General features: G+C 39.8%; 1 long non-coding RNA gene across 1 annotated transcript; it reads right to left on the bottom strand.

The window, feature by feature from the left end:
- Positions 1-1,109: 1,109 nt before the first annotated feature.
- LOC140321544 (uncharacterized) lies at positions 1,110-11,109 on the bottom strand. Its single transcript, XR_011918977.1, has 3 exons — positions 10,254-11,109; positions 8,350-8,419; positions 1,110-3,448 (listed from the first exon to the last, which is right to left on the bottom strand). It is a non-coding gene; the product is annotated as an uncharacterized lncRNA (long non-coding RNA).
- Between the last annotated feature and the right edge of the window lie 1,240 nt (positions 11,110-12,349).

Here is a 12,349-nt window from a genome sequence, read left to right as displayed (position 1 = left end):
TTTTCTTTTTAAAACGCAGGTGATGAGGATAAGAAAATGGAAGAATGAGCGCACAGACTCAAGTTGTGTCTTAGGAACCCACAGACATGAAATGGCCAGTCCTACTGTCTGCAGGTTCTGCTGACTACTCAAGACAACGATAGCTGTTGAAAAAAATCATCACCAACCTTAAAGATTGCAGATAAAATTACAAAACAAGTATTTTGGATGCTTACTAGCTCTATTTCTTCTTTTACATAAAATATTTTTATTGACTTACAATGCTATTGCCTTTAAATTTGCTAGCAAATTTGATTTAAGGAAAAGTCAAATCTCTAGCACAGCCATTTAATGCATGTCTAATTAAAGTCTGTACTGACCCAAATCCTTTACCCTCTACAAAACCTTTATATGTAGTTATTGGAGAAAGAATTAGGAGGAATACTACAGGGCAGTGTTTGTTGACTTCTTTACCTTTCAGATCTTCAGGGAACTCCTTCTATAACTACTATACCCACAGCTCACAGAACATTAGCATGGTGGTCAGTGGGAAGAATGTCTCTTACATTGCTGGCCATTGGGAAGAATATCACCCTTACAGATAGCCAAAAAGATCATTGGTATCACTTAAACTGATCGCACACAAATGAACCGCATACTGCAGTTTTTAAAGTGGTGATGAGCACCAACATTTCTGGTAAATTGAATTTACAATGCAACTGGCAATGCCATTCGATTTCACTGAAGATGTCTTAAGCTAAATTAATTGTTAAAACCTGAGAGTCATAAAATTACTCATAGCTCAAGCAACCCCTAGCAACCTTTGGAGAAACCCTTGGGATCCATGGAACACTGCTATATGGGGTCACTTGAGTTTTGTTGGAGCTGCTGACATCACATCCAAAATGGCGGCACTCTAGCAGCAGTCTTGGGGCTTCTGGATGTCCTCACAAGGGAGGCTTTTACAGGTAAATAACATGCAGAATTTGAGATTTGTCATCAGGTACTTGATTGTGCTTTTACCAATGATTTCTTAACTTGCTGACGTTCTTTTTGTTGGGATCTTGTGATCTATGCATAAACTAAAATTTACAATTTTACATAGGAAAAAAGAAACACAACAATATGGACAATATTTTATAAATATATTATTTTGTGTTTGTTTCCATTTAAACACTACAACATTACTACCAAGATGCGTCTGGTATGATTACATAACTGAGATGCAGATACAGAAGCGTGCCTGCTTAATGTACCATAAAAACAGACTATGGTGGTGCGGAAGTGGCTGAGAGAACCTTCCGAATTTTATTGCCACTTAATGCGTACGTTGCGTTCTTTAGTGTCACAGGAATGTTTCCACTACAATCTCCAGCTCAACTGATTCCTTACACAGTACAGACCTGTCGACGGGTGGCAGGAGCAATGTTTTGGTCCATTTATATCTACAGCATCGATGGAATAATTCCAGTTCTTATTCTCCCCAATAAAAGTGCTTTATTTTCACTTACTGATTTTTTTTATAGAGTTTGCGTCATTAAAATGTGAAAACATTCTTGGAGTGGATTAGAAAGGATTAATAGGGTCACCAGAGCTTAATGTTTATATGCTGTCTAAGCTTGTCATCTATGGGCTCATTTTCTACCTACAGTCATTCCAATAACATAACAAGAGCAGGACCACCAATAGAAATTTATGGACCCTGTAAAATACAAAAACTAGAACCACTTTATTCACCACTGACCCCCCACCACACATCACTTGGTACCATTAGTGGTCTGTATAGCTAATATTTATACTGGTAGTCAGGGTTTGTCTACAGTCATGGTGCCAAGCTACAGCCCAAGGACAACCCTGTGCAATGTGGCCTTTTAGGATCTCCAGTAGTGGGAACTGAAGCGTTGATTTGCATTGCTTCTATTGCATTACATACTGAATAATATATGTAATCTTTTAGGTGGTCATAGCAGCCAATTTTAAATCACCCCAAACCTAATATGTTGACCATCACTGATCACTATACTGTGTTCCGGTTTTCATCTTCTTTACAGTGGAAATAAGTTGTGGTTGATTCCTGCTTCCTTCAGAATTCTGGTAAAGCTTTGGTCTAAAGAAATCTTTATTTCTTTTTTTCACAGTTTTGACCTACAGTGAAGCCCTTTTTTTGCTTTTTTCACAGTTCTGGTCTTACAATAAAGCCATTTTTTACTTGGCTTATAATGCTGATTGAATCCCTATTTTTTTTCTATAGTACTTTTCTACAGTAAAGCCCTAGTTTTACCTTTCTTCACAGTTCTAGTCTTTAATAAAGTGCAATTTTCACTTTCTTTACAATTGGTCTATGATGCACCTTTCTTATCTCCATGTGCTTCACAATGGTGGTCATTGGTAGCATTTGTACTTGGGCTCCTTGATTTACTCCTAAAATATTCAGGGTCTGTGACAAGTGCTTCTGCAAAGTGTGGGACCAAAGTAGGCAGTAATATACTTCTTTATCAAGATTGAGTGTTTATTTCGCTTACACCTCCTGTCTTTGTTCCTGTTAGCTGGTAGGTGATTGCTGTCCAGTAAAACCTTTTTCAATGTCAAGCTAGCAATCAGAGACGAGGGAAGACATGCTGATGAATGTGGATGCATTGCACATTCCCTGTGAACGTGGCTTAGATTCTTGTCTGTTCTGCCCAGGTGACGGCTCTGAACAAGTATAGAAAGTTCTCAGTAATGCAATGAAGACTGCATAGAGAAAAGAATGACTTGAAGTCCAGCCAGTTGTGCAAAACCAGGAAATAAATGTTGTTTTCTCAAGATCTTTCCCTTGGTTCGTTCCGTGTTTGGATCTCTAACATTTAGAATGGAATATTGGAAAATATCAGCAATATGCAAGGTCCAGTAACTGGCAGCATCATCAGTGGAGCACAAGTCAAGACATTCACAAAGTTCTGGTTAATTCTGATTTTTGGGTATAGGTGTTCTTTGTCCTTGTATGCTTTTAAGGAAACAGTGTAGAACTAATTGTCTGTAAGCCAACAACATACCAAGAAGTTTAAATTGGCTACAAAATGTAATAGCTATAAAAAGGTATAATATGTTATATGGTCGATGGCCCAGGTTCTGGTCTGGGATGAACTTGTATCACAGTTTGATTTTCAATAGTTAAAGATGCAGAATTTTCCTCTTTGTTGGCTTGGATAAGACAGTCTTTCTTCCATGTTCCTACTATGTATTGGTGATAGGGATCCAAGGAATGAGCCTTTTGTCTAGAAGAAATATGCCAATACATGACCACTAAGGTGAAGAAGGCAAAGATGGAAATAAGCAGAAGAATGTAGATCAGTTTCATTGGGTCTTGATCTGATAAAATGTCCTGTGCGGTGGAATTGCCTGTACATTGGCCACATTGGAAGTTGTTTAGTACAGTTTTGTTGATATTTAAAGAATCCATGAAGACATTAGAAAATTCCAAAGGCAACTGTGGAGAGAAGAAATACAAGTTAATGAGATACATTACATTTTTTATCTTGAAATATTTGGTAAAAGCTGAGCAAGATATTTTAAAACTTGTTTTGAAAACATGCAGTTATATATGAATGTAGTTCAAATATTTTGTAACTATTTGTGTTTGGTACAAACATTCCAATCATATCCCAAAGGACAAGCTTCTTCATTTTTGGATATAAGTACGCTCAGCTCAAACTAGAACTGCTTTTGCAGTCTATGTGTCGGTACATATTAGGAGGCTTCAGGGTAAAGACATTGCACATGGGCACATGGTGCATGTCCAATTTCTTTGTCAGTTCTACTGGGTCAGCAGTCCATGCATTCCCTAACACGATGTATGTTAATACGCAACATAACACACACAATCATAGGTATGCTATGCTAAAGTCCCTGGCTTTTTGTTTAATTATTATACTGTATGAGGCTTGCACTGTGTAGTATAGAGCCCGGCTCTGTGTGTGGTGGTGACACAGACAGAGACAACCACCAGGTACAATGTAACTCCTGCACATGAGCAGGAATTACATCACCAGTGGCCATCCAATGGTCATAGAAGATTGCCCATATTCACAGAAGCTTGCCACGAACCTGTCATTGAAGATGGTGCAATTTAAGGGTAAAGAGATAACAGGTTCTGGACCTGTCATCACTGTAGGGTGGCTGCAGACGGGTACGTTTATGCCATATTGATTATGGTAGAAGCTTACTACCCACCAGCAAGTTTTGTTTGGCTTTAAAAGAGGAGCTAAATGTAGCACATCAAATACAAATGTAGTGCATGCTGCATTACCTTTAAAGCCCACCGTACAGCAACTCTTCAGCACATGCTACTATTTGTTGTCCCACCTTTGCATTTGCAAGGTGCATTTGAGGTTCAATTAAGATTGAATGGCAACCCAGCACATCTTGTGCGTTGCATGCATTTCTGCATAAAAGACTCTATTGGCCTCTGTTAGCATGGTAACTACCTCTATGTTATAATTCAGGCTGTATTGAACTGATTTGCACCATTTGGCCTGTGTTAAAGACTGAGAGTGAGAGGAGACGGGGAAGGACAGGAGGGTATCACCAAGCCTTAACATTCACAAAATGTTTGCTTCAATCTCCTGCTATCTTTGAACATTTATGAATATTTTTCAGATTTTTATCATCCATAAGCAAAAGTGTGTGTAGGTCCTATAGAATTTTTTTTTGTTAGTGTATTTCTGCTGGCCAAATAGGATAAAAATATCATAGATTAATCCCCATAAATCAGGGCAGACCATACCAGTTGAACAAATGTTTATAAGTCCTTAGGCCATATGGTTAATGTATATATAATATCCGTTTGATGTTAAACATTCCTTCAGTATTTATGAAGTATCCAGTCTATGTTCCCCACAGGTGGCCATATATGGTACTCCAACAGGCGTTCAATCATTCAAAGGAAATTTAGGGACTTCTGTTTTGGACGTGTCTATAATAAAGGAATTATCATAAAGCCCTTGAGCTTTGAGCTCTTCCAGATGGTCTAGTGGTGCAATCTTGAACTATATAGAGGTACTATGAGAGAGATAAGCAAAATCAGGAGGTAAAGTAAAACCACCATCATGTAGCTAATTTTTGAATTACACATAGAAGAACTGTGCTACCTGCCATAGAATCTTTAATTCTGTTCAGCCAGTCTTGGGGGCCAGAGAAATCCCAGCCCTGTCCTTCATATTTGCTGCACCACTTGGACAAGAACCAACTCCCAGCCTATTTATTGGAAGATAAAGAGAAGCAAACAATTGATGAAGTTCTCCTATTGCTTACTCTGCTTGACCTCTTGTCAGCACATGTGCTACTAAGCAAAGTCTTATTGGCTTCTAGGACTGGCCTTTCTTTTCCAGTCTAAGTATTGCTGTACAGAAGTAAGATATCAGGACAAAATCGGAAGTGGTTCAGAAGAAGCCTAAAACTTATATTTAATGCTTTCGTTAAAGAAAGCCTCTCCTAAGAAAATTCATTAGCTGCTGTTGCCAAGTTTTCCTGTAGAAGATGCTTGGCTAGTATATTGATTCAATGTTCCACGAACTCACTGACCCCAACCAACAATGCAGTTCGGCAATTTAGAACCTTCACCAGCTGTATGCTTGTTTCATAACTGTGGACAAAAATTGCCAAGGCACTAGGGGCTCCATTTATAAAACAGAGAATCAGACATTCCCACTAGGGAATCTTTGAGGGAATGTCAGCTTCCTTGTTTATAAATGGAGCCCTAGAATTTTTAGAGGGAAAATGGCTGCCATCATTATTCTTTCTCTACATAACTCTATTTTTTGTATCTACCTTTCAAAAACTGACCTATTGGTCAAGATCAAACCCAAAGTCGAACCCAGAACTAATAAAAAAAATTGATTTAGCCTTAACTATCCCAAAATTAACCACTTCCGCTTTCTTTAATTACCTATTTTTAAGCAAGCATTTTATTTATTTATGTCTGTTTCATAGGGGTCTATTCATAAAGCACATTCTTGTAACATTCTCTGGTGGAAGCCAATCACTACCATTGAAAATGCATAGGCCTGGAAGATTCTCTACCAGAGTTGGTGATTTTCAAAAAGACTCCACAGTGTTATGGTAAAAAAGATAAAAATTCCTTCATATGTTTTGTCAATGTACATTAATTGCCCGTTTATTGTTCAAGTAAGGTAAAAGCGATGTGTTGAAATCTGTGACTGATAAACTTTGGGGGTAAAATGCCTAAAAGGTAAATAAAAAACAAAAAACATGTTGCCCCATCTCCTTAAAAAAAAAAATCTATAAACAAATCAGTTTGGTCTAATAAATAATAATAATAATAATAATAATAGATAAAGGTCTTGCTCATGGTTGTCAAAAGGCCCATGGTTGAAAAATAAAAATCAGTCCCCAAGACACTATTGGGAGTACTCAAGATTGACTTTGGAATTTTAACATATACACAACATTACAATATTCCAGTGTTGCAGGAAGGAAAGTTTAGAATATTTTCACACTATGGTGGTCCAAAGTTTGGTCCATAGCCCATGGCTGGTGTTGCTTTTCAAATTTAGGATAATTGGCTCAAATATACGAGGGGGTGCTGAGAAGTTCCTGACTTTGCCCCCATCCAGATGAAATTGAAAAATGAGTGTGGGGCATATGACAGCCTAATATCTTAGTATGTAACTGTGCAAATATCAGGTCTTTGTGATTCTTAAAACGGTATTTTCTTTTAGTGATAAGCTGTGATGGCAGAGGCACAAGCAAGTTTTATGTCGTTGGAGTTACGGGCCGTCATGAAGTTTTTGTTTCTCCAAGGAAAGTCAGCAAAGGACATTCACACTGAGATGTCACAAACACTGGGGGAGAAGTGACCTTCCTACAGCACTGCCAAAACCTGGATATCTCGTTTCAAGACTGGGCATTTCACCGTTGAAGATGAGCCCCGCAGTGGGTGCCCCCCAACCTCAACTGACCCGGCAACCTGCATTGCTGTCCATGAGCTGATTATTGAGGACCAGCAAAAATCCACAAAAAAGAAAGTCCAGATACTTGACATCTCACGGCAGTGTGTTGGGTTTGTTATCACCACTATCCTAGACATGCGCAAGCTTTCAGCGGAGTGGGTGCCGAAATGTTTGAACAGTGATCAGAAGAAGAAACACGTTGAAGCATCCAAAGCCGTATTGGCCCATTTTGAAGCTGCACAGGACTTTTTGGCTAGGTTAGTGACTGAGGATGAAACCTGGCTCCACATCTATGATCCTGAAACCAAGGAACAGTCAAAGGAATGGCGCCACAGCGGGTCCCTGCAGCCGAAGAAGTTCTGAACCCAGAAATCGTCCAAAAAAGTCATGGCATCTGTTTTCTGGGACAAAGATGGTATTCTGTTGGTGGACTACCTACCACAGGGCTCTAGTATCACCGGACAGTATAATGCTAACCTCCTGGACAATTAGGATGAAACGCTGTGGAAAGTTGACCAAAGAGATCCTTTTTTGCAGGACAATGCACCTGCGCACACGTCCAACGTTGTGGCTTCCAAATTGAACACTCTGGGTTTCCAATTGGTCCACCATCACCCCTACTCACCTGAGCACCTTCAAACTATTATCTGTTCTCGAATTTGAAGAAACACCTGAAGGGGCAACGTTTTGAGGACATTTCTGACGTCAAAGATGCCGCTGAGAGCTGGTTTGTGGCCCAACCAAAGGACTTTTATTTGAACAATCTAGAAAAGCTGCAATTACGCTGTACCAAGTGCATCAGTCTCAGGGGGGAAAATATTGAATGAAATGTTTCATAACTCTGGCTCTTTTCATTCTGGGCAAAGCCAGGAACTTCTCAGCACCCCCTCATATGACATCTGGTTTGGTTCTTTCGGAACCTAACAACGCTGGTTAAGAAACACTAACAACAGGCCTACAAGGAGCACTGCTGGGCCTACAGCGCTTTACTTACCTCAGTAACAATCTTGCAACCAGTGTAAACATCGGGGCTGTAAGCCTGTTGCCAAGGGAAACAGTGCTTCTTCCCTTAACAATAACCAGTAGCAAATAAGAATGCTGTGTTTCTTTGCCAATGTGTTTAAGGCCCCCATATTTACAATCGTTATTAGCTTATTAATAAGGTACAGATGTCTCTGTGGGCCCAGCGTTGTCCCCTGGAAGCCTGTTACTGTACACAGTGGGTAGTTAAATTGGAACTAAAGTCCTTCTTTACTAAATAAAGTATAAGGGAGGTGAATATTGCAGGGACAGGTCTGATCATGGCAGGAATATGTGAAAGAGCTGAGATGCACATGCACAGCATCAGGTTTGGTTACCGGGGAAACCAAGCATTCCGGCTTCCCTTGTTTGTGTTGGGGATGAATGAACTCCCACTTGCCTGGTATACAGCCAATCACAATGGCAGAAGATCATCTCTGGACAGAAGAAGAAAGGAAGGTGGCGGCCCCCTGCGAGGAAACATAGATAGATAAGTCCCGCATCTTTAGTTTCACCTTTTCGGCCTGTTTTTGTTCAGATTGAAAATAATTTGAATCCAAATTTTTGCCTCAGTATGACTGAACAGGCCTAACTTGAGACGAATGAGGCAGGCACAAAACAAAAAATTAATTGCATGCTTCAAACTCTGCAGTCACACGACTTTCCAGTCCTTCTTTGGGTAACCTGCATGACGTTATTATTATACAGTATTTATATAGCGCCATCATACTACGCAACGCTGTACAAAGTCCATAGTCATGTCACTAGCTATTCCTAAAAGGGCTCACAATTAATGTCCCTACCTCAGTCATATGCTTTTAACACAGTCTAAGGTCAATTTTGAGGGAAGCCAATATATCTAACTGCATGTTTTTGCAATGTGGGAGGAAACCAGAGTACCCGGAGGAAACCCACACAGACACTGGGAGAACCTGCAAACTCCATGCACATAATGTTCTAGCCGAGACTCAAACCTGGGACCCGGCACTGCAAAGACCACAGCACTAAAGCCCTGAGCCACTGTATTGCCCAACGTTGACACTTCCAAAAAGCTGTCCAGCCCAGGGGTCCAGGTTCGGCCTCCTAGGAGCCAAAAAGGACTTTTGGTGGTGAAGTCCAAAAAAGTCAGAAAAAAAGGGACCATCAGAGTCAAGCCAGCACGGACACATCTACATAGCTGGATTACCAGTCCACCGCATATGGAAGCAACGCTGGCGAGGGATCTGAACAGCAAATTTAAGTAAGCAAAACATCACATAACAAGGTATGTAAACAAAACAAAAACCTAGACATAAACTATATTAAACTAAAGTGCTATGGGGAAATTCAAAAATAACATCTATGACTAAGTCCGTCAATAGGGTTAACATGGCACATTTGTTTTGACGATTTCACCTATAATATTGTGCTATGTATTGATCCTGCCCATAGAACTAATATGGTCTACTAACTGTAATTGTTTGACAACACTGTTCTTTCTTCAGAGAAACAGCACAGCAGCGTTGTCACCCCTTGCAATTTAATTTTAAACAGTTTTCTTTTAGCAAGGGTCAAAGAAAGACTCCAACTAACAATTTTTCAGACAGTGACAAAAAAAATATTTTCTTTGGTAATAAAAATGTCAAGCTACATAAATAATAGATGACCATGGTCAGCACCCAATGCTAATGGTTGTCCCAAGCTCTGTAGATGTTGCTTTTCATATATAGCTCAGCCTGTTACAAGAAGTGGGACTGTCTGAGTTCATCGAAATGCTAAATTAGAAAATACCATTTCAATCTACGGGGGTCTGTATATAAAGCAGTAAATCTGACATTCACTGAAATATTCCCTGGAGAAGAATCAATTACAGCCATTGAAAAACATGGATCTGGATAATGCTTTATAAATCGAGCCCAAATTTCATTGCAAAGGTTTACATTTCAGACACCAAAAATTCCATTTAAAGTGCATGTCTATCTGAGGCTTCCCTGTCCACAAGGTGACAACGGTGCTGCATGATTTTACTGCAGAATAAACAGAGTTTATAAATAAAAACAGTGTAGTCACTATTAAAGTACGTGGAAAAATAACAGATCTACAACAGGATCAACAAGGGGCACTCAGAAAACAAAAACTGTTGTGTGATTGCAAGTGCCAGGCAGCAATTGATGCGTCATTATTAACCAATTCATCACAGCAAATAGGAACATAATGGGTGCAATTTATAAAATGTGATTGTTTTACTGCCCTGGTTTGTAATATCCAAAAGAGCATAAAAAGCAGATTTAGTTCAAGTTTAAGTTTCAGGGTCAGAAAACTCACCTTTCTGATTCTACAGAGGTCCGAGACTGTTCTCTACAAATGCGGATTAACAAAGCTGACCCATAGTACACCTGGCACTGGAGAATAGGTGTGTGCCAATGGAAGGGAATGTGCTGAGCCAGTTACCTGTCTGACTCAGCTCAGGAGGAGAGACATAAGGACTGACAAGGGTGGTGCCCAATTCTGAGTGTTATCCATTGCTATAGGATGGGGATCAGGTTTGATCATAATATTCTAAATCTTTCCTGTTTTGGCTAGATAGAACTTCTGACAGCTGATCAGTACAAAATGTAATATGAGAAAAACATACTCACCAGTAACAGGTGTCTGCAGACAAAGCATGCTGCATTACTGTGCTGTCATGGAATATCCTGAATGTAGGACAAATATGTCTGACCATTGAAAGGAGAGGCTTATAGATGAAAATTCACTGCAGCCTATACTGTATTGTCGTCCAATACTTGCAACACTATAGAGGACAGAAACTTTAACGTAAGACCTAATGTAATCTGTAAATGCTAGAAAGCTTAAATCTATCAGGCAGATACTAGGGATAGTTGAATAGGTAGGAAGAAATGTGCTTGACTGTTATATTGAGAAGGTTTCATGGACATTCAGCTGCAGATCAAATGGCCGGAATCATTGCGGCATTGCAATAGGACCCAGACGAGTCCAATCTCGTTTTATTTAGTGAATCTAAAAAAAATCTATGAGGGGTTAAACCTGGTAATACATTTTGTGGTAATAGGACAAGCACAGTAGCCAGCCTTAGCAACAATGTACCCCATGCAACTATTTTCTTTTTACAATTCAGCTTAAATACAGCAACCAATTATATGAAACTCTCATTAGGAATTAAAAGATCCCAGATGATACAGCAGTCTAAAATTGGCCACCGGCAGGACATTTTTAATTGAAAATTGAATTGGCAAAAATGTTTTAGATACACATGCACAACTTATGTTGTAAAACATGCATGTGTATCTAAACATGTGTATCTAAAACATTTTTGCCAATTCACTTTTCATTAAAAAAAAATGTCCTGCCGGTGGCCAATTTTAGACTGCTGTATCATCTGGGATCTTTTAATTCCTAATGAGAATTTCATATAAATTGGCCAAGGGCAGAATAGCAGGCCTAGTCTCGCAGCTAAAACTACCTAATTTTTAAAGCTAAATTTAATCAGATTGGGGTTTTGTTGCCAGTGTTTACTTCATGAATGAAGATACTGCAGTAGATTCAGCAGTGTAAAACTGACCAGCTGCCGGACAGTTTAAATCATAGTTAATAGGCCTAAGTTGTGTATGCCTACCTTTTACCTTGAGTATATAAATGAGGTGTAGCCCTTTTGTTTCAAATGATACAGTTGCTGTAAATCAATCCAAATTTATTGGTTCTTCAAAACCTTTTGACTTTGGTTCATCTCACCAAAGGGGTGGATTGGGGGGTATGGAGGTATTGTGTCTAGAAGGTAGGGAGTGGGGAATAGTGGATATTGGCACTGTGGCCTAAGGGGTGAGAGTGTCTGGGAGGGGTATAAAAAAGGCATTTAGATGGAAAAACATAATCACATGGGTAGAAAGTGTTGTAACCTAAGAGGTGAGATGGTGGTTAGAAAGCTGTGTGACTTCTAAAGGGGGTAAGTCGGTAAGTAGGTGATGTAAGCAGGTTTGGTGTGTGCTGAGGTGGCCTAGAGTAAATAGTTGTAAAGGGACAGGGGAAGTGGTAAGTGGGACAGGAGTCCTTGTGGCCTTGTGGCCAAGAGGCCAAGTAAGCTACAAGGCCCTTGGCACTGTGGATGAGGAGGGTGGTATGGAGGTGCCATAGCAGGAGTGATAACATGGGTGGGAGGTGTTGTGCTTAGAAGGAGCGGCAATGAAGGGTTTGCAAAGGGGGATGTGGGGGGTCACATTATAACCTGAGCAGCTGCTGGGTCTTCTAGCTTCCAAACCTACCTAGTAGTCACTAATTGGATTGGGACAATTTGTGGTTTCTGGGGACATGGCAAGTGAGGAGGAGCTTATATGTGTTCAGCAGAAGGGATCAAAAATTGAACAATTCAATGGAAAAAAGGGAATATAAGAATACCTAAAGGC

This window comes from Pyxicephalus adspersus, chromosome 1 (assembly GCF_032062135.1).
Source record: "Pyxicephalus adspersus chromosome 1, UCB_Pads_2.0, whole genome shotgun sequence".
In the NCBI taxonomy this organism is placed as follows: Eukaryota; Metazoa; Chordata; class Amphibia; order Anura; family Pyxicephalidae; genus Pyxicephalus; species Pyxicephalus adspersus.
This window is presented reverse-complemented; position numbering and strand designations above follow the sequence as displayed.